Source organism: Macrobrachium rosenbergii, chromosome 34, assembly GCF_040412425.1.
Source record: "Macrobrachium rosenbergii isolate ZJJX-2024 chromosome 34, ASM4041242v1, whole genome shotgun sequence".
In the NCBI taxonomy this organism is placed as follows: domain Eukaryota; kingdom Metazoa; phylum Arthropoda; class Malacostraca; order Decapoda; family Palaemonidae; genus Macrobrachium; species Macrobrachium rosenbergii.
In genome coordinates this window covers 11,282,659-11,304,894 of record NC_089774.1, presented here as the reverse complement: position 1 = coordinate 11,304,894, position 22,236 = coordinate 11,282,659, and the positions used below count along the sequence as shown (strand labels likewise).

General features: G+C 36.6%; 1 long non-coding RNA gene across 2 annotated transcripts in view; it reads right to left on the bottom strand.

The window, feature by feature from the left end:
* Window positions 1–22,236, bottom strand: part of LOC136856208 (uncharacterized) — a 48,808-nt gene that overhangs the window by 7,628 nt on the left and 18,944 nt on the right. For both annotated transcript variants that reach the window (XR_010858273.1, XR_010858274.1), the window contains exons 3-4: window positions 3,329–3,427; window positions 1,152–1,330 (exon numbers count right to left, since the gene is read on the bottom strand). This is a non-coding gene — a long non-coding RNA (uncharacterized lncRNA). The remainder of the gene's footprint in view (window positions 1–1,151; window positions 1,331–3,328; window positions 3,428–22,236) is intronic.

The window sequence follows — 22,236 nt, the reverse complement described above, 5'->3', positions numbered from 1 at the left end:
AAACTGGAATGAAACATTTAGGCTAACAAGGTTTTAAAGGTGGAACAGGAAGAAAACCTCACAGTTGCACTATGAAACAATTGTTAATTGAGGGTGGAAAGTAAGACAGAAGAAAGGTAATATGAAAGGAGGTACAGTAAAAGGAACGAAAGGGGTTGCAGCTAGGGGCAGAAGGGACGCTGCAAAGAACCTTAAGCAATGCCTACAGTGCACCGCATGAGGTGTACTGGTGGCATTAAACCCCTACATGGACACATGGTTAAAAAGAGTACTGCTGTGAATCACTTTTGTACATTTTCTTAATACAGGCAGTTCCTGGGTTGCGACGGCCTCGGCTTACGACGCTCTTCAAATATATTCATCCAAAATCACCAAAAATTATTTCCCGGGTTACAGAGCGTGTTCCGGGTTTACGACGCCAATCCGATGGAAGAAATATGGCTCCTAAAAGGGGCAGAATGGTATAAATTTGGAGGTTTTTTATGAAAACTCGATAAAAATGCAGTTTACGTCATTTACAAGACACTCAAATAATTAAAAGTAAGGTTTCCTTATGAGTTTCGATGGTACTTCCGGTTACGACGGTTTTCGGCTTATGACACGGCGGAGGAATGGAACCCGTCGTAAACTGGTGACTGCCTATATAGAGGTAATTAAGGTCTCTGTGACAGCAAAGCTATGAATTTCATCTCCAGCAAATGGGTCTGTCGTCCAATTTTTAGTTTTTGCTCGTTAATCACTCTAAACTAATATCATTTGTAATAAATTCAACAAAAACTAAAATAAAAAATAAAACGAAAAGGAGACGGACTGGAAATCATTTACAAACTTGACAACAGTAAACTGTAATATATCTAGATTAAAAGATAAAGTTCAAACTACAAAATGAACGTAAATGTTAAATATTATATTAACCTTGGTTTCATAAACACAAACCTGTAACTTATTACTGTCCCTTGCTAATGCCATTTTGTCTAGACAAACCTGATAGAGTGAACGTTAAACTACTTATTACAAATATACAAAGTATTATAGAATGAGTAAGGCATCTGGTAAGACAAATCCACCACACTAATTATAAGGCCATGATGCATTGTCTAAAACTGCTCTAAATTACTTAACAAAGCTTTTCAAATGCCAAATATACTAACCTATAATAGTTTTTTCTTTGAGTGTCAAGTTCGGTGACTGACGACACACCGTCGTTAGGACCACCTTCTGCGATAAAACGGCTGGAATTTGAAGTATAAATTCTCCTGAATCCGCTACATAATCAGGTTCTTCTTTATATGATGGACGGGACACTAACATGCTTGATAAATAGTCCATCCTGAAATGGAGGAAAAAATATAAGTAAATGGTAACAAACAAATACAATTAATATTAATTGCGTAAAATATATAATAAATTCAGCTAAGTCAAAAAGAAACATGTTATTATGTTCAAATTTCCCAAAATAATGGCCCGAAGGAATCACAAATTGCAGTATTTTATTAAAACTAAACAAACTGACTGAGACCTTGACAGGTTTAACTAAAACAAGGACACCATATGCCCCAGTGAGGACTTAACGAGACATGTCGCTTAAGAATGAATTAATTAGTCATTCTAACCATCTGCTTAAGAGATTTGAAGGAGGCTGTCTTCGCTACTCCTAATAAGGTCGACAGAACGGATGACGCAGAAGGCTTCAATAAATTCTTCGGAGCTACGTCTCCGAACGAAGCTTGATACGAACGAGATCGTCTTCGCTATTCCTAACGAGGTCCAACGATACAAACGGCTTCAATAAATTCTTTGGAGTTACGTCTCCAAATGAAGTTGATACGAACGAGATCGTCTTTGCTATTCCTAACGAGTTCCAACGATACAAACGGCTTGAATAAATTCTTTGGAGTTACGTCTCCGAACGGAGTTGATACGAACGAGATTAACTTTGCTATTCTTAATAAAGTCCAGCAATACAGATACTGCAAAATGCTTCATTATATTCTCTGGAGTCGCACCTCTGTAACGAAGTCGGCTGCAAAGGAGAAACCTGTGCGTTGTACCGAGTCGCCGTTAGAATCGATGTTTCTACAAACGCAGTCGCTGTTGCCTGACGATGCATGCGTAGCCTACCCTGGTATAACGAAACTTTCATCATTTTTCGCGAGTAGCCCAGATCCGAACACAAACCGGACGGGAAAATGGCGAGGGTTTCAGCAAAGGTTACAAGTGTTGCCAAAAATGCAAAACTGGCCCCTGGTCACTTCCCAGAGGCCGCGGCACTAACAAGTGACACCCTACAGCATCGAGAACAACCCTACGGCCTCCCGAATGGCCTTACGACCTCGCAAACAGTCTGTGCGACCTTACGAATGACCCCTATACCTCGAAAACGGGGCCTAGAACCTCACGAATGACCCCAAGACCTCACGAATGGCCGCTACAGCCTCAGATATGACCACCAAAGCCTCAAAAATGACCCAAGAGTGAAGACATGTCAACCTGACTTGACCTGACCTTACTGCTGCTTACGTGACCTCAGGTCGCACACCCCAGTGGAAAAACCTCCTTATTAACAAAGGCTTCCTCGAATGTCTCTAAATAGGGGATCAATGACGCAGCATTAAGGTTAGGCTAATATGGCATATTACCTTGACCTCGGTAACCGACCTAACCTGACCTAACCTAACCTTGGCTGACCTAGTAAGACAAAATGGTATAAATCAATCGAAAATTAACTAAACAACAAAAATTTACAGAAGTAACTTATAAAATTATGAAGTTTTTTATATAAACACTGATTTAAAAGCTAATAGCCAATAGCAGGCTATTTACGACAGGCTAACCTGACCTGGCCTGACCTAGCCTAACCTGCATGTATATAACAGTGAAATCATATTGGGAATTTATGAGATAAATATGAAATCCAAAAGTAACATATATAAAAAGCTATTTACTTAAAATTATTTAATAGCTAATAGCCAATAGCCAGCTGTTTACCACAGGCTAACCTGACCTAACCTGACCTGGAACAAACTGCAATAAAATTAAATTGTAAACTGACGTTATACAGCTAAATTACATTAGTATTGCTAGTAATTATGAGCTATTTACGTAAACTGATTTATCCTAATAGCTAATAGCAAACAGCCGGCTATTTACCTCAGGCCAAGCCTGACCTCACTTGACCCCAGACATAAGCCATTTAAAGAGACTTATCCGCCATTTTAACGCATAAATTATATAAAAATAAATTTAAAATATTCAAATTGATTCAATTTGTTAATTTAAACTCAAAATAATTAAGGTTTAATGGCTATTTAATTCGAATGTTAATTACCTGTTCGTCCATGTGTCAACAAAGGGGCGGCCATGACAGGTCGATGACGTCACAAGAGGGTGATGACGTCACGAACGAGCGTGGTGAAGGGGTTGTTCTCTGTAACGGCTCGTCTTAGTTACGAGTTTTTTTTATATTTCTTTTTTTTTTAAGTTTATTTCGTCTTTTTTTTTATATATTGAGCGTATTGTTGATTTTCATTGCTTTATTTTTTATGTTTATAGTTATAAATCGACTAATTAATATGATTTTGTCGTTTTAATATGGTTTTTTTGTCGTTCAAATCTCGATTATCTGGTCATTTCGTTATGAGACTTCGTATTTCTCTTATATTTTTCTTCTTTTTTTAAGTTATTTCTGCTTATTCTTTATATACGGCGCATAATATTTGTTTTCGTTACTTTATTTATTATATTTTATAATTAAAAATCCCTTAATTATTCCATGTTTTTTGTTTTAATATAGATTTTTTTATAGTTCAATGACCTCTCGTCTTTTTTTATATATATTTTTTCCTTTCTTTAGCATTTTTTTCTTATTTCCTATATGTATCGGGTGTCGTATTTCTTTATATTGCTTTAATTATTCTATATTATTATTTTGGTGTCAAAAAACCAGATGGTATTGCAAAATATTGTCATTCTGTTGCAATAAAGCAATGCTGAAATCAACTAAAATACTCCTTAATATATTTCAGAAATAGTTTCAGGAAATCCATGGATATATTTTCAGAAATAGTTTTAAAAAATCCAAGAATATATTTTCAGAAATATCTTCAGAAGTAGTTTTTTTTTTCCTCACACTGGATATAGGCCTAATGGAGGTATAGGTCTACTTTTGGCGTCAAAAAAACGAGATAAATTTGCAAAATATTGCCATTCTTTTGCAAGAAACCACTGCAGAAATTGATGAAAATGTTGCAAACACAGCATTGAACATTATTATATATAATAATATTGAAAATTTAGATTAAAAAGGAACAAATATATAAAAATGAACTTGCCCCAGTGGCACTATTTGGGGCAGGAGTCAATAAATAGGCCTAACAAAAAATTTGAAAAAAATTCATTTAAAAAATCTCTGACCGTAGCTGTTGTAAAATTATAGAAATATAAGCATTAAAATATATAATTATTATTACTGAATAATTAATTATAGAAGATAACATTGAAAATAACAGATATATATAATTATTATATAAGTTTGAAGGAAGAGATAAAACGTACCCTTAAAACTCTATCATTTTTTCGTATTAATAAGCGTAATAATTACTTAATATATAAATTACCTCATATATAATCGTTTATAATTATCTAAGACACTAAAATTAATTAGATTATCGAAATAATCGAATATATAATATGTATTTGTTTACGTGTTGATTAAAAGAAAACGGAGATAAATAGTATCATAGAAAACGTAAGTTTATTGGTAAACTAAACTAAGAATTCGCAAAAACACTTAAATTTGTACTGGAATTCTCATTTCAAATTCTGGTTTTAATTTCATAAATAGGACTCTCATTATTATTGTCATTATAATTGTCATTAGTATCATCGTTATTATCATTATAATTATCATTATCTATGAGTATTAATGACTAAATAAGACATTTTAGCCAATGGAAAATTGTTGCGTTTTCAAAATGGTCGTAAGAAATTGCTATTTTTTTAATCTTTTACTTAATTTTACATATATTTTATTTATCTTAAGAATTGTTGGTCATTATATCGTTAAGTTTATGCATTAATAATGTCATTATAATCATTATACGGCCAGTAATATCTGCTTCTTTGTCGATATACTTGTATAAAATATTATTTTTATTTTGTCTTTATTTAATTTGACATTTTTTATTTATCTTAAGAACTGTTGGTCATTATATAGCTAAATTTATGTATTAATAATGTCATTATGATCATTATACTGTCAGTAATATCTACTTCTTTGTCGAAATGTTTATATAAAAGAATACAAGTTAAAATTCATATATACTGTATATATTTTATACATTCACGAAAGAATTTTGATAATGATTAAACGTTAATGACCGTATAATGATTTAGTAATAATGTCATTATAATCATCATACAGCGATTAATTTATAGTCACTATAATAATGCTTGCATAAAAAATAAAAGTTAAAGTCCTTTATATATTTCATTCTTTTACGATAAATTTTAATAATGATTATAAATTACTGACTGTATAATGATTATAATGAAAATATTTAAATGTAAATTTAACCAAAAACTAACCAGTTATTCCTTATATAAATAAAAAAAATGTAAATTTGAATAAATCAGCTAAAATGTCTTATTAAACTATAATAATAATAATAATAATAATAATAATAATAATAATAATAATAATAATAATAATAATATTATTATTATTATTATTATTATTATTATTATTATTATTATTATTATTATTATTAATGTACAGAATAATTTTACAGGAGCTAAGGTCTCTCTCTCTCTCTCTCTCTCTCTCTCTCTCTCTCTCTCTCTCTCTCTCTCTCTCTCTCTTCTTTTGGATCACATTCAGTTTAGAAAAAGGAAATCTGAATTTTTCTATCTTTCCTGTTTCTTTAAAGAGAGAGAGAGAGAGAGAGAGAGAGAGAGAGAGAGAGAGAGAGAGAGAGAGAGAGAGAGAGAGAGAGAGAGAGCATGCATTAGTAAGTGAAAAATATACAGGAAAATAAAATAGAGAGAAAAAGCTATTTATTCCCAAACAGACAGATATTAGTATATGTATTAAAAAAGGCATTATTTTGTTAATAAAATTACTTAATTATCTGAACATGGAATGTACCTAAAATATCACTTCCCTGGATAGTAATTTTGTTCTCAAATTATACAAAGAAAACCAAATTTGTACAGAAAATAATTCAAATAATTTCAATAAAAATATACCTCCCTGGGCAGTAATTTTTTCACATAAACTTAAACCTACTTTTGTAAAAGAGAAATAATTTGAATAATTCAACTAAAGCCTTGAATTAACTTCAGAGATCTGATTAATGATTCAGCACCTCATAAATCATCTGAAATGATTAAAACCAGCTACGGCGAAATGTGCGATTCGCTCGCGACTCGTACTCAAATCTCATCGCTGAAGTCGGGATAGCAATTCCTTCTTCTAATTTGTCTTAGTAATTCATCCATGCCATCTTGGAATCTCCTACCAACAAATCTCCTTGGGACAACAAATTTCAACAGGCTCTTCTGCTTTTCCAATATCCTGCTCTAGGCTCTCTCTCTCTCTCTCTCTCTCTCTCTCTCTCTCTCTCTCTCTCTCTCTCTCTCTCTCTCTCCCTCTCTCTCTCCTCGTCGCAGTCTTCTCCCAAGCAACTATAATTGCATTCAGGAGGCAACAAATTACCCAACACTTCTTCTTCCACGCTTCCAATATCCTTGGGTAGGCTAGGCTACGCTAGGCTAGGCTATAAATCTCTCTCTCTCTCTCTCTCTCTCTCTCTCTCTCTCTATATATATATATATATATATATATATATATATATATATATATATATATATATATATATATATATATATATATATATATATATATTTATAATATGTGTATATAATATATAATATATATATAACTAATCCTATACACAAAAACAAATTAATATATGATACATAACCAAGAATAAAGGAACAATATTTATGTGTACCTAAAAGCAATGAAAAAATAACAATTAAAACAAAAAATATTAATCCAATTTTGTCATTTACATAAACACTTGTCACCCAAGGACTCTAAAATGAGACAGCATTGAATCTTTCTGGAAGCATCCCAATATTAATGTACCTTAACTGACTGGTATACATGGCTGCTGTAGAGAATGAAGTTATACATTATTAATGGGTCCTGCCTTCCCAAACAGCAAGGTCCTGCAGGACTCTGTAGAGGTAGGACGTGGACAAATGGACTGGTAGAAGCTCGTGGGAAATCAGGACTCTGAAATAGGATTAACATTCGGGTAATACGAGGTCCTAGTATCCTAATATCTGGCAATATTCAAAAGGATTCTTATTTTCGTTTTCAGATATTTTTTGGTAATTTAAGCTGATAGTTTTGCTATCAAGGGAAAAAATATATGTTTGAACTAAGTCTCAGAAAAAAGTATATTGAAATTTTATGAAGATATATAAATATATTTCTTTAACTTAATATTGAGAATTTATACCAAATTGGAGGTTAATCAAAGCTATTAGTTTCCCTATTTGTGGAAAAATTATACATACATACATATATAAAATATATATATATATATATATATATATATATATATATATATATATATATATATATATATATATATATATATATATATATATATATATATATATATATATATATATATATATATTATATATAGTTTACTTATTATTTTAATTAAGTTTAAGTCCGTGAACTATAATTAATCCGTTCATTATCAAAACAAAAAATAAATTTGCAAACGATGATAGACTGCTTTTGTCATCACAGATGCAAATCGCTTTGTATGTGAGTTTTATTGAATGCCTATCGCGTTCTGGGTTCTCTCTCTCTCTCTCTCTCTCTCTCTCTCTCTCTCTCTCTCTCTCTCTCTCTCTCTCTCCTCTTCTTCTTCTTCTTCTTCTTCTTTCTCTCTCTCTCTCTCCCCGCCCTCAACCCTCAAACCCACCCCATTCCACCTCCCCCTTCTATACAAGCGTCACTCAAGGGTCAGATGGGGAGTTTTCACAATGCATCTCCCCTGGACCCCCTCTCATTATACACTCATTATCATCATCTTCATTCTATCTACGCATTCATTATCATCATCACCCCTTCCTCTCCCTTTCCCCTACCCCCTACACTCACCCCCACACTCGGTAACCCACCCAGTGGGCGGCCATCGGCAAAAAGGTAACAATGTCCTGGGTTTGTTTATGATTTTCAGTAATTCTTATGATTATATTGGTTGTATTTTAAGGCTGGATGGGGATGGGGTTTGGGAAATGGGAGAGACAGAACAAAAACAAAGTAAATGCAGTGTCTTACAAACAAAAAATAAACAAAGCAAAGACAGTGATGTCCTAACTGAAACAAAACAAAGACAATGTTTTCCTGGCAAAAATAAACAGCACAAACCAAACAAAAACAGCGTTTGCCTCTTGCTCAATTTGTCGCAACCGTAAAGACACATTGAGGGTCAATAACTCCCGCCATTAGAAGGTCTTTAGGACAACATTCAATTAACGTCTCGGGGTTGTCAGTGATACTGAGGGGTGAAGAGTGAAGGGGGAAGGGGTGAGGGGAATAAGGGTGAAGGGAAGGTGAGAGGGTGAAGAATGAGGTGTGAGAGGGAGGGTGAAAAGTGAAGAGAGAAGAGTGAGGTGTGAAGGAATGAAGGGTGAAGGGGAGGGGTGAAGGGTGAAGGGGTGAATAGGTAAAGAATGAGGTGTGAGAGGGAGGGTGAAGGGTGAAGGGGGAGAGGTGAAGGGAGGGGTGAGGAGTGAATGGTGAAGAGGTGTATGAACAGTGGGGGGTGAAGGGTGAATAGATGAAGGGTGACTGTTGTGGGGTGAAGGGTAAAGGAGAAGAGTAAAGAGTGAGGGGTGAAGGGGAGGGGTGAAGGGTGAGGGGTGAAGGGGTGGAAGGAAAGGTTGATAGTTGAGGGGTGAGAGGGAGGGGTGATTGGTGATGGGGTGAAATGGGAGGGGTGAAGAGGTGAAGAATGAGGTGTGCAAAAGGGAGGGGGAAGGTGAAGGGATGAGAGGTGAAGGGTGAAGGGTGAGGGTGAGGGGTGAAGGGTGAAGAATAAGGTTTGAAAAGGAGGGGGGAAGGTGAAGGGGTGAAGACTGAAGTGGAGGGATGGAGAATGAGGGGTGAATGGTAAATGGGTGAGGGGTGAAGGATTGAGGGGTGAAGAGGAAAAGAAAGCCATCCAGGAACCCCTCAGAAATATTATGGATGTTGTAACACTGAGATGATGTTTCCCATATAAGGGGAGGAAGATACGGCCAGTAGGAGGTTTATATAGACGGGGTGACGGGGGGTGATGGAGGGTGACAGGGGGGTGACGCCTCTAAGGGGAGCCCAGGAGGGTGAGGGTGGGGAGGGAGAGAGAGTTCTCTCCCCAGATCAATGAGATTATGATGTTGAGTCATCCGACGTCTGGTATGCACTCCCTCTCCTATTTTGGGGGGTGTCCCATCCCCCAGGGGGGCTTTGCCCCCTAAGGGGGGTCTCTAGTATCGGCTTAACCCTCCCCCTCCCCCCGACATGGCCTGGTGGGGGGATATTCCCCCCCTCACCCCACAGTCGCCGCCAGGACTAAGTGAATTTAATTTTTCAGATCTCTGTGTGATGGAATGACATGAGTATTGCTGTTTGAAACGACAAGCCTCTCTCTCTCTCTCTCTCTCTCTCTCTCATAGAAGACCAGGGGAATCCTGGCAAAAACGAGCACCCCAACGCCATATTATGAAAGAGAATATGCAGATTGGGACGAGCATAATGAATAAGCAATTGCCCAAAAGAGGGTGGGCCAAGTTTAGGTATGAATGTGTAACGGATGAGAGACACGAATCACAATGAGGCTTCTTGAGAGAGAGAGAGAGAGACAGAGAGAGATAGAGATGATTAATGTACAAGAAATCTTTATATTTAAAAGGAGCACAGAAAGAGAAAGATGACAAGATAAGAGAGAGAGAGAGAGAGAGAGAGAGAGAGAGAGAGAGAGAGAGAGAGAGAGAGAGAGAGAGAGAGAGGTTATGGTGAGAAATGGGTATATTCTCCTAAGTTAGTGGACTGTTGTGTTTGTGGCAATGTAATGCGTTTGTTGCAGGTAATGATTGTGTGTTTGTTTATGTATGTATGTGTGTATGTGTGGCTAATGTTTGTGTGTTTGTGTATGTATGTATGTATGTATGCATGTGTGTGTGTTTTTACACCTAAAAAACTTAACCGATTTTGGCCCCAACCAAAAATCAGCCAAGTTGCAAATGCAACCATTTTCTCATAAAAAGAGAAGCAATTTTCATTTTGACACAAACCTTTCAACATCAAAATCTCCAAGACAAAAAACATATACCCATATATTTCCCTTTTTCCAAAACTGTCAAAATACCTACAACAACAAAAATATATTCCCATATTTTTATCCCTTTTCCCAAAACTGTATCTCGCAGAAAAAAAAACCACGTTTCAATATTTTTCCCCAGACGGTATCTCACAGCACCCATTTATAATCCTTGCCTGCCTAACCTGATGAAGGAGACACTATTTCACGATCCTTGGCGCCTGAGATTTATGGCCTAACCTAGCCTAACCTACCCAAGGATATTGGAGAGAGAGAGAGAGAGAGAGAGAGAGAGAGAGAGAGAGAGAGAGACAGCAAGCAATTTGGAAACAGGGCCCGCCAGTGGCCCACCGCTGCTGTGGTGGGTCCTGCATTTTTTGGGGGACCAGGAACTAGGAACCAGGGCCCATTGCTAGTGGTGGGGGAAGGGGAAGGGTCCTTTTTGGAATGGAAATTCGTGATGGTGAATTTGAATTATTGTGATTAAGGAAATTCTTTGCTGATATATATACTATGGCTGCTTAAATACAAGAGGTATGTTTGGGACAGTTCCTTGTAGATAATTTTTGTAATTTGATAAATATATAAATATACGTCAAAGAGGCTTCAGTCTCATTTCCTACATTGCAAGATATCCTATCTTATCAAAGCTATACTAATAAGTATTTCTCATCTATTAAAATAGTTACTTCAAATAGAACTTATAAATTACACATACTTCAATTTTTTTTACCTAATTTAAAAAATAGATAAAAATTTATAAACATAAAAAATAAATCTCTTTTGATTTTGATCTGAGCTTAGAAAATCATTCTGAAATAAACTGAGATATCAAAAATTAGTTTTTTAAAGTTTGTGAAAGAGAAATTATTCAACAGTCTTAACAAATGTTCATGTTCTTAATATTTTTGGCAATGAAGACCAATATATTTGGGCATTTGAAATGTATGATCTGTATAACTGTTTTTCTTAAAAAAAACTTGTAAGTTTTTCATAAAAAAGAATAAACAAGTAAAATATCCATCGAAGTTTCTTTGACACAATCAAGATTTCTGTACAGTGTATAATACTGTATGAAACTTTCAGCTGTGGCCCACAAAACTCTTATCCGCAGCCCATGAAACTCAGCCACAGTCCAGTGGTGGCCTGTGTTGTTGGCTAAATTTAACCTCAGATAAAATAAAAATTACTGAGGCTAGAGGGCTGCAATTTGGTATGTTTGATGACTGGAAGGTGGATGATCAACATACCAATTTGCAGCCCTCTAGCCTCTGCAGTTTTGAAGATCTGAGGGTGGACAGAAAAAGTGCGAACGGACAGACTTTCAGCTGTTATCTTTTCCAGTCAAACGACCAAAGAATTTATTTTCTTTATTCGTTTTAAAACACCAATCTTTTTTCTGAGCAAAACGAGATTAGGGAATCCGGCGATTGGAAAGGGTGGAATTGATTGATTCTTTGCTCTACGCTGGCGTCGCGTCAAAAAACCTCCTTCGCATGCCTTATTTAGAAAAGTTTTTTTTTTTTATTTGTTGGACGTTCAGATACGCTCACTCGCCTGTTTTTTTTTTCCTGGAAAAATGCGGGACAAAACGAGGACTGCACTGGAGCCGTGGTAATTCTTAGAAAAAGATTCTCCCAAAAGATTCTCTGAAATGAGACGGGGAAACAATGGCGGGAGGATAGAATAACGGTGGAAACAACAGACTGATAAATAAAAGAAGAAGAAGAAGAAGAAGAAGAAGAAGAAGAAGAAGAAGAGAAGAAGAAGAAGAAGAAGAAGAAGAAGAAGAGAGAGAGAGAGAGAGAGAATTTTATTTTAAAAAGAGTTATTTTTTGCTTGATTATACATAATCCCATTACAAAAGAGAGAGAGAGAGAGAGAGAGAGAGAGAGAGAGAGAGAGAGAGAGAGAGAGTACAATATCCGCAGAAAGGCGTTAATTTTGCTTGGTTATATATGGTTATTCTGCAAGGAGAGAGAGAGAGAGAGAGAGAGAGAGAGAGAGAGAGAGAGAGAGAGAGAGAGAGAGAGAGAGAGAAAGAAAAGACCAGGAGGTAGAGAATCCCCCCTCTGGGAATCGTTGGGTTTCGATGCCGCTCTAAGAAATGAGGTCCTCTCTCTCTCTCTCTCTCTAATCTAGAAAATGTGGAAATGCGTTTCAGCAATTCTTCCTAACTGTTATTTGTATGAAGGTGGGCACCAGTTTCCATTTCAAAAAATGAAGGAGATTCTCTCTCTAATGTGGAGAGAGAGAGAGAGAGAGAGAGAGAGAGAGAGAGAGAGAGAGAGAGAGAGAGAAGAGCAATCAAAGATAAGGCCTCTAATGTGGATGAAACTCATCAAAATGAAACAGGTTCTCAAAAAAAATTCTCGAGAACACTACTACAGCCCTCCTCTCTCTCTCTCTCTCTCTCTCTCTCTCTCTCTCTCTCTCTCTCTCTCTCTCTCTCTCTCCATTAAAGAAGATCCCAACCTTTTCCCTAAATTAGAAAAAGAGAGAATAACCTGAACGTATCATCTTTCCAAGTGATGCTGGTCGCAACAGATGCTGGAGTTTGCGTTGGGTTTATCTTGATTCGAGTTTATTTCCACCTGGGTTTATTTCTCCGCCTCTCGAGATGTGTGGAGGATGATGGTAACGATCAGATTTCTCAATTTAAACCGCAAGTAAATTTAAAAAATATATATATATACAACTCCATCTCCTGTGTGTGTGTGTGAGGACTTTCTCGAACACGTCCTTCGTAGGATGAAATGTCCCGAGGACAAAAATTTGTCTCTCTCTTAAAAAATAGTATATTGGAGGACTCTGCGAAAGGATTTTGGCTCCTGGTAAAATTCTGTTGTCTCCTGGAAAGAATTTAGAGAAGGATTTCAAAGGACTTTCAGCTCAGATTTGGAAGAGGAGAAGAAGAATCAGCGCAAGTACCAGAAGAAGAAGAAGAAGAAGAAGAAGAAGAAGAGGGCCTCCTCCCGTAATAAGGACACCAGGGCTAAAATCCCCCTTCCCTCCCCCGCCCCCCGCACCCCCGAAAAAGGGGTCTTTGATGCTCCCGACCGAAACCTGGTAATGAAAGCGCGGGCAACTGAGCCTGTGCTGGTAATTTCCTTTTGTGAATCCGACCATTATCAGCAGGCGGTCACCCAAACGACGGAAGAAAGAATGGGAGCGTGGGCGCATGGGCGGGGGGAGGGGGTGAATGAGCTTCTTCTGGTCTTGCTGCAAGCCCCTGCACCTATTTCACCCTCCCCTATACCCCTGGAAAAGGGGAAAACTGTCGGTAAAGTTGTGGGAAGTGGAAAGGAGCTGTTGCGCATAACGGGGGTCTTCTGTTGTCGGTGGGTTGTTTACATTTTTTTGAGGCCGGTAGCGAATGACCGGAGGATAAGCTTCTTCTTCTTGTTTTGGGGAATTCAGACGTGAATGATGTCACAATAAGGATGGAAAATGGTGGAATAAACGTAATTATAGATAATTATCAATTAAAAACAAGTTGAATTAAGGAATTCTATGGAAAATTAATGAGAATTTACTTAATTACTTGTCATCAGATCACCAGAATTCCATAATTCGCGAGATCTTTGTAGATACTTAATGTGGATCAAAACCATTATACAAAGCTTTTTCCTAATACAATAATATTTTTATTTTACTTTAACATGTAAAGTTATATATAGATACACACCTACTTAACAAACTACCGAAGTAATTAAAACAATACTACTTAGATTCGAAAACTACCCAAAAAATTGACAAATCCCAAAAAATGACAAATCCCAAATCACAGAGTCTGTCTTAGAAGGACTTTGTCACAGAGCTTCCCAGGGTACGATTTAATGCTGACGGTGCATTTCCTTTGGGTTTGAGAGAGAAGCATTACTGAATTGTCCCACCAGGAGTATTGTCTCTCGTTAGATTTGTTGGATAGTCGGTTGTAATAGTCTTAGAGGAACATTACTGAAAATGATGAATGGTTTGATTTTGACAGGTGCAGTGTGTGAATGAATTTTTGATATTTTTATTATTAATTATTGATGTATTGCAGTGTGTTGATGAGTTTTTGTATATTTTGATGGTTAATTTATTGATATATTGATATATCTGGCATCTAGATTTATAGAATTATATAAATAAAAGTCAATAAAAATATAAAATTAATTTCTTTATTTAAAATTTCATTATGTAAGGAAAAACAGAACGCCCACAACCTACACCCACAACCCATGCCCACAACATTCCCTCATAACTCACGTCCACAACCCAACCCCACAATCCACGCCCATAACCTACAACCACAACAAACTTTCACAACCTATGCCCACAACCAATAGTGCACCCACAACATTCCCTCACAACTCACGCCTGCAACACACGCCCATAACCCACCACAACCCCCTTCTCACAACAACCTTGCTTTTATTATGGCTATCAAGCTCTCCCTAAACCCTTCTTATCACATTCTGGTCCACGAAGTTATAATCCCATAAACATCATTTTTCATAAATCCTTTTTATTTTCCTTTTTTTTGCGAACGAGAGGAAGAAGAAGCAGAGAAGGGAGGTTGAAATCCCCCCCTTCCCCACCTCCAGCCATCCTCCATTATAAAATCCTATTAAATCCTATTAAATCCTTGATATACCGTTCATAATTTCCTGTTTAGAAGGAGGCTATTATATCTGTAAGGGGGACTCATTATTTGTCCTCAGAAGTGCCTCACTGGGAGGGCCTATAGGCACCTCCAGGGAGGTGTAGAGGTACCTCTAGGGAGGTCTACGCCTCTGGGAGGGGGAGAGGGACGTCTAAAGAAAAGGATTCCATCCCGGAGAGGTCCTTCGGACCGTAATTATATTCCGGAGGACGAGGCCATTTGCAGCCAGGATCTTATTAACAGTGATTAAAATTTGAGTAGAAATTACTTTTTTTTTTTATTCTTTATATTTTTGCCGTTTTTATTTCTCCCCCTTGGCGATGACCGTCTCTACTGTGACGCCAGATTATTATTATTATTATTATTATTATTATTATTATTATTATTATTATTATTATTATTACATGAGGAAAAGTTCTGTGAGTAATTTTTGAATTAAAGAGTCAATATGTATCATAAGAATTCTTCACATTTTATTAAAAAGTAAATAAAATAGAACAATAAACATATGAACAAAAGGAAAAATCTAGACCTTGAAATAAATAGATAAATGAATAAATAATTAAATAAATAATTAGGTGATTAGGAGCTTCCCTTCCGAGGACAATTCGTCCTCAATATGGAATCACAGTCAATAACTGGATCTTTAACAAGTCTAATAAGTTTCCGACCCCCATTCAAAGGCGTTTTTGGGGCCAGGTCCCCCTTTCTCCCTGCCCCTAGGACCCTTAAAACGGGGTTTGAACTAACCCTTACACATATACAGACACACACATCTCCCCAGTCGAGAAAATATTCAAAATTATTTTTTAACACATCTAATAAGTTCCCCGTCATTCAAAGGCGTTTTCGGGGCCAGCTCCCCTCTTTCAGCAACCCTAGGACCTTTAAAGGGACCTTGAACTACCCCTAAACCCCTTACACACACACACACACACACACACACAAACACAGACATCTCCCCAAATCGAAAAAATATTCAAAGTTATTGTTATGGCCGATCCAGGCTCCGGGGCTCCATTTTATTTTTTATTTAAAATCCATTTGGCCTCTTTCAATTTAGTCTTTCCCCCATCAAGTTTGGCCCACCTCACTCCTCCCCCTCCTTACCCATCCCACCTCTTCCTCTTTTCTTATTATCATTATTCCATTAATTTTTTATTTATTTATTTTTTGCCTATTTCTTCTCCTGCAATTCGTTTTATCTAAAGAGTAAAAAATAAACATACTGATTAACTGATTTTAGAAGTGCACTACAGCATAATTATGCAAATAACTGTTATTTCCAACATTCCTAAGTGATAATTATCTTCCAGTAATTATCCCTTTTAGATAATTAAACCTTTTGGACATATTTTCGGTTCGTATTTTATCAGGTAACAGATGTAGGCCTATACATTGTATTGGTCTTGTATTTTCAAGACACACTGATTTAGAAGCTATTATGAATTAATATAACACGCTGTGAATCATTACAGCTAGCAAAGGACGCCCAAGGTCTGTAGGGAGTTTCAGAGGGCGTGGCCTCCATCCTCTTGACCTCACGAGAGGTCAGGGGAGGTCATGAACCTACCAGGTCAAGTCAGTTGGTCAAATTCACTCTACTTTCCTCTATAATGTCCTTATCAAATTCTGCTCCTGAACATTTTGTTTTGGGACAAACACGAAAGGTCAAAGTTCAAAGGTTAAAGGTCACCTTTCCTCCCTCACCCACCCACCTCTCTCTCTCTCTCTCTCTCTCTCTCTCTCTCTCTCTCTCTCTCTCTCTCTCTCTCTCTCTCTCTCTCTCTCTCTCCATACGTCTATAATAATAAGTCCCATTAAGCCCGATGATATATCGTCTACAATTTCCTGTGCTGAAGGGGCCTACATTATCTAGCTGGCTCATTATTTCACTTACCAGGATCCTCTTGGGGGGGTGAGAGGGGGGGGGGAGATTCCCCCGTCGGAGGATCCTTCGAAGGGGTATACCACTGGATATTCCCAAGGGGTAACCCCATAGGCCCTCTATAGAGGAATACGCAGAGATCCTCCGAAGGGGTATATATCCCAAGATCTTCCTAAGGTCAAAATCCCAAGATCATCCCTAGGCCCTCTCAAAAGGGGTAACCCCCCAAGTCCTCCGAAGGGGGGTACACGCCCTCGAGACAATCCCGAGGAAAAGGATTGAGCCTCTGAAGGGAGAAGAAGCATCCTCGCGCCCTTCGGAGGAGTAGGGAGGTAGGAGGAAGGCGTCGGCCATTCCCTGTCATCCTCCGACGGGAAAGAATCTTATTAATGGTGATTAAAAACGGCCCGGTTGAAACTGCCTCTACAATTTCTACTTCTGCCTCGAAGTAGATTAGAATTTAGGACCTTCCGGTTCTACGTTATTGAGTGGTTGACCTCTCTCTCTCTCTCTCTCTCTCTCTCTCTCTCTCTCTCTCTCTCTCTCTCTCTCTCTCTCTCTCTCTCTCTCTCTCTCTCTCACGAAAACTTTCTCTGCCCCTTTCTTAGAGAAGAGCTGCTTCCCTCAATCTTTCCTCTCTCTCTCTCTCTCTCTCTCTCTCTCTCTCTCTCTCTCTCTCTCTCTCTCTATTTCTCTTCTCTCTCTCTCTCTCTCTCTCTCTCTCTCTCTCTCTCTCTCTCTCTCTCTCTCTCTCTCTCAAACCAGCTTCTTACAGAAAACTCTACAATGTTCTATTGTTTCTATTTTTAGAATTTCCTTTGCAAAATCAGCCTGTCTCTCTCTCTCTCTCTCTCTCTCTCTCTCTCTCTCTCTCTCTCTCTCTCTCTCTCTCTCTCTCTCTCAGGGACACCAAATCCTTCATAGATCTTCCTTTCATCAACCAGGATTCCATTACTGGTTTGAACCCCATAATTCTCCCTGCATTAGCGTTCTATGGTTTGACAGACCTTACCTTACAGACCTTACAATTCGTTCGGGTTGCCCCAGGTCCCTCAGTGTGAGGCACCTTTGATGTCTACCAGAGAGTTGCTAACGCATCTTCCGGTATATTTTGCATCTTCCAGTCTTGGATGGTCTGGGATGCATCTTAGATATTTGTCGAGCTTATTCTTAAACACATCTACGCTCACTCCTGTTATGTTCCTCAGATGAGCTGGTAGCGCATTGAATAGACGCTGCATTATCGATGCTGGTGCGTGGTGGATTAATGTCCTGTGTGCTTTCCTTAATTTTCCTGGTATAGTTTTTGGCACTATTAATCTACCTCTGCTTGCTCTTTTTGATAATTTTAGTTCCATGATGTTTTCGGTAATTCCTTCTATCTGTTTCCATGCTTGAATTACCATGTAGCGTTCTCTTCTCCTTTCAAGACTATATAAATTTAAGAATTGTAGTCTTTCCCAGTAGTCAAGGTCCTTAACTTCTTCTATTCTAGCTGTAAATGACCTTTGTACACTCTCTATTTGTGCAATATCCTTTTGGTAGTGTGGGTACCATATTATATTGCAATATTCAAGTGGACTACGTACGTACGTTTTATAAAGCATAATCATGTGTTCAGCTTTTCTAGTTTTGAAGTGCCGGAACAACATTCCCATTTTTGCTTTGCATTTTGCCAATAGAATTGCTATTTGATCATTGCATAACATATTCCTATTCAACATCACACCAAGGTCTTTAACTGCTTCCTTGTTTGTGATTGTCTCATTATTAGGTCCTTTATATGCATATAGCATTCCTACTTTATCACCATAGTTCATTGATTCAAATTTATCAGAGTTAAATACCATCCTATTTATCTCTGCCCATTTATATATTTTGTTTAGGTCTCTTTGTAGCGAGTTCCTATCTTCATCACAAGCAATTTCTCTACTTATTCTTGTGTCATCTGCGAAACTTCTTACTACTGAGTCCTTAACATTACTGTCTATGTCTGCAATCATAATCACAAACAGCAATGCAGCTAACACCGTACCCTGTGGTACACCGGATATTACCGTAGCTTCATCCGATTTCTCATCGTTTGCAATCACTATCTGTTTTCTATTTTGCAAAAATTCTTTTATCCATCTTCCTACTTTGTCAACAATGTTATGTTTTCTAATTTTTTTCGCTAATATATTATGATCTACCTTGTCAAAAGCTTTTGCAAAGTCTAGGTAAACCACATCTGTATCTTTTTTCATTTATCATATTTTTATATATGCTTTCATGGTGGACTAACAGTTGGGTTTGTGTACTTTTTCCGGGTACAAAACCATGTTGTCCTATATTGAACAATCTATTTTTCATTAAATGTTTCATTATATTTTTTTCATTACCCTTTCATATACTTTCATAATATGAGATGTCAGACTCACAGGCCTATAATTACTTGCCTCTAGTCTTGAACCACTTTTGAAAGTAGGAGTAATATATGCTAATTTATGCTCATCATAAATCTTGCCTGTATCTATACTTTGCCTTAATAATATTGCTAGCGGCTTTGCGATTGAATGAACCACTTTCTTTAACAATATGGCAGGTACTCCATCTGGTCCTGCTGCTGATCCATTTTTAATTTCATTAATAGCCTGCACAATATCGGCTTCTGTAATATCTATATCTGATAAGTATTCAGTATTTTCATCTCTTATTTCTGTATCATTATCTTCATTGTCAATTCTAGGTGTAAATTCACTCTTATATCTTTCTGCTAATATGTTACATATTTCCTTTTTTTTCATTCGTTAATCGCCCTTCAATTCTTAGAGGGCCTATTTCTACTCTTATTTTATTCATCTTTTTGCATATGAATAAAAAAATTTTAGGTTTTGCTTGATATTTTGTAGTGTCATTTCTTCTAGGTTCCATTTTTCATTTTCTTTTGATTGTATAATCTTTTGTTCTGCATTTTCTATCTTACTTTTTAGTTCCATCACTTTCCATGCATTCTTTTCTTTGCAAGAGCTTTTTCCACTTTCTAATTTTCTGGAACAAGATCCTTCTGTCTCTTGGAATTCGTGACTGATGCTTACTTTTTCTTCTTCGGTATATATTTTTCCACTATTTCCTCTAATATTTTATATAATATATCAGTATTTACCTGTATATCATCACTTACAAATATGTTTTCCCATTCTTTGTTTAATTCTTCATTTATTTTTGACCAATTTATATTCTTACTATAGAAATTGTATTTTCCATATCCTTCCCATTTTTCGTCTCTTGCTTTTCTTTGTTTTCGTATGTTCTGGAACGGACTGTTAATTCTATGACATTATGGTCCGAAATACTCGTGTTATATACTATTATTTCTTTAACATAGTTCACCTCATTCACAAATACTAGGTCTAAAATATTATCCTTTCTTGTTGGTAGGTGATTTATTTGCTGAATGTTATGTTCTAGTAGCATATCTAATAGCTTTTCAAATTGCCTCTTATCTTCTGCACTACTATTGCTCTCTTTTTATATGTATAAATACAACCACAGTCTCCTATTCGTTCTTTCCATTCTACAAAAGGAAAGTTAAAGTCTCGGTTAGAGTATAGTCCAGTCTTTGTGATTTCTACATATTTCATCCAGTTTTTCAATTATTATGTCAAACTCTTTAGTATTAGGGGTCTATATATTACAATGTTCACTAATTTTTCAGATTCAAATTCTACCGCTATTAATTCACATTCTGTGTTACTATATTTCTCACAGATTTTTTCCTTGATTGGCATCTCTCCCATATATCATGGTTCCCCCTTGATTTCTATTTTTCTATCTGATCTATAAGTTTGGAAACCCTTTATCTGGTCATCATTACCAGTCTCTTGGGAATACCAGGTTTCACTTATATTCAATATTTCTATTTTTTCATTTTGGGTTAGTTCTTCTAAGAACTCTATCTTTCTTTTGAGTTACTCGAAACTAGACCCTGCGCGTTCATCACTATGATTGTTTGCATATTATCTCCATTATCTAATATGGGTAATAATAAGGATTTTCCCATGTCTCTTTCCTGTTCTGATATGTTGATCTTTTTCATTTCCAGAAATTCGTACATTAAAAAATCCAACTTTTCCATTATATTTGTTCTTCCAGCTTCATATTTATTCACTTTGTGCATAAACCTGCACTTATCTCCATATCTGCACCATCCCCTTGCATCATAGATACATTGCTTGTTCCTTGTGCTATATCTAGGTGCTGATGGCTCATATCGTGGTGCTGACTTTTCATAATGCGTTGTTGGCTTGCTTTTTGCCTTCATCACATGATCTTTGTTCTTTTCTTTATTTGTTTCATTTTTTCCTTGGTTTTTATATGTATTTTATTTTTTGATTTTGATTTTGGTCTTTCATGGCTACAGGATGCATGTACCTACATTTCTTATTAAACCTACATCCATTTCCTTCTTTCCAGTTTCTACATATTTTTGGATGTAGATCTCTGCATTCCTCTTCATAGCCATCTAGATATGCACATTTGCCATAGATCTCATAATTGTGACATATCTTGGGATGTTTGTAATAACATCTTTCACCAAACCTGCAATTCCCTCTTTTCAAAAGGGTGCATACTGTGTCTTTCTTTTCTTTTCTTTTTCTTGTTCATTCCTCAGTATGGAGATCCGGGTACAACCTCTTTGGGATTTTATTTTGATTTATCAGGTCATAATTTATTTCTTCATATGTATGTTGCTGTATTGCCTCATATGTAGAATCTATGAGTTTCTCTGCATCCATACTATTATCCTGTTCTTTGTTTTCATTAATCTTTTCTCTCTCTTCAGTCTTATTTTCTTCTCTATTTTCCTCTTCTTCCTCTTCTTCATCTTCTTCATCTTCTTCATCCTCCACAATCTGTACATTAAGTCTTGATTTAATGACCTTGTCTATCCATACTAGACATGTTGAGCAAAATATTTTTGTGTCCTTATTTCTATTTTGCTCAACTTCAGCACATGACGGGTGTGTCGGTACGTGGCAAGCATAGCATTTCCTAATCAGGTTTTGTGGATTTACAATGCTATACCACACTCTACATAGTTTACATGCTTTAGGCATCCGTTTGCCTATTGCATCAATCAATATATTCACTAATTCCACCTTACTTATTTTCTTTGATGGAATGTGTTGATTTTTGTAGATTTTCTTTATAAGTCTTTTGATAACTTGAACTTTCATTGGTATCTCTTCTATTATTTTCATTATATTTTCTACAGATTTGCTCCAGCTTGAAGGATCGTATCCTTTCAATATGTCTGTGAATGA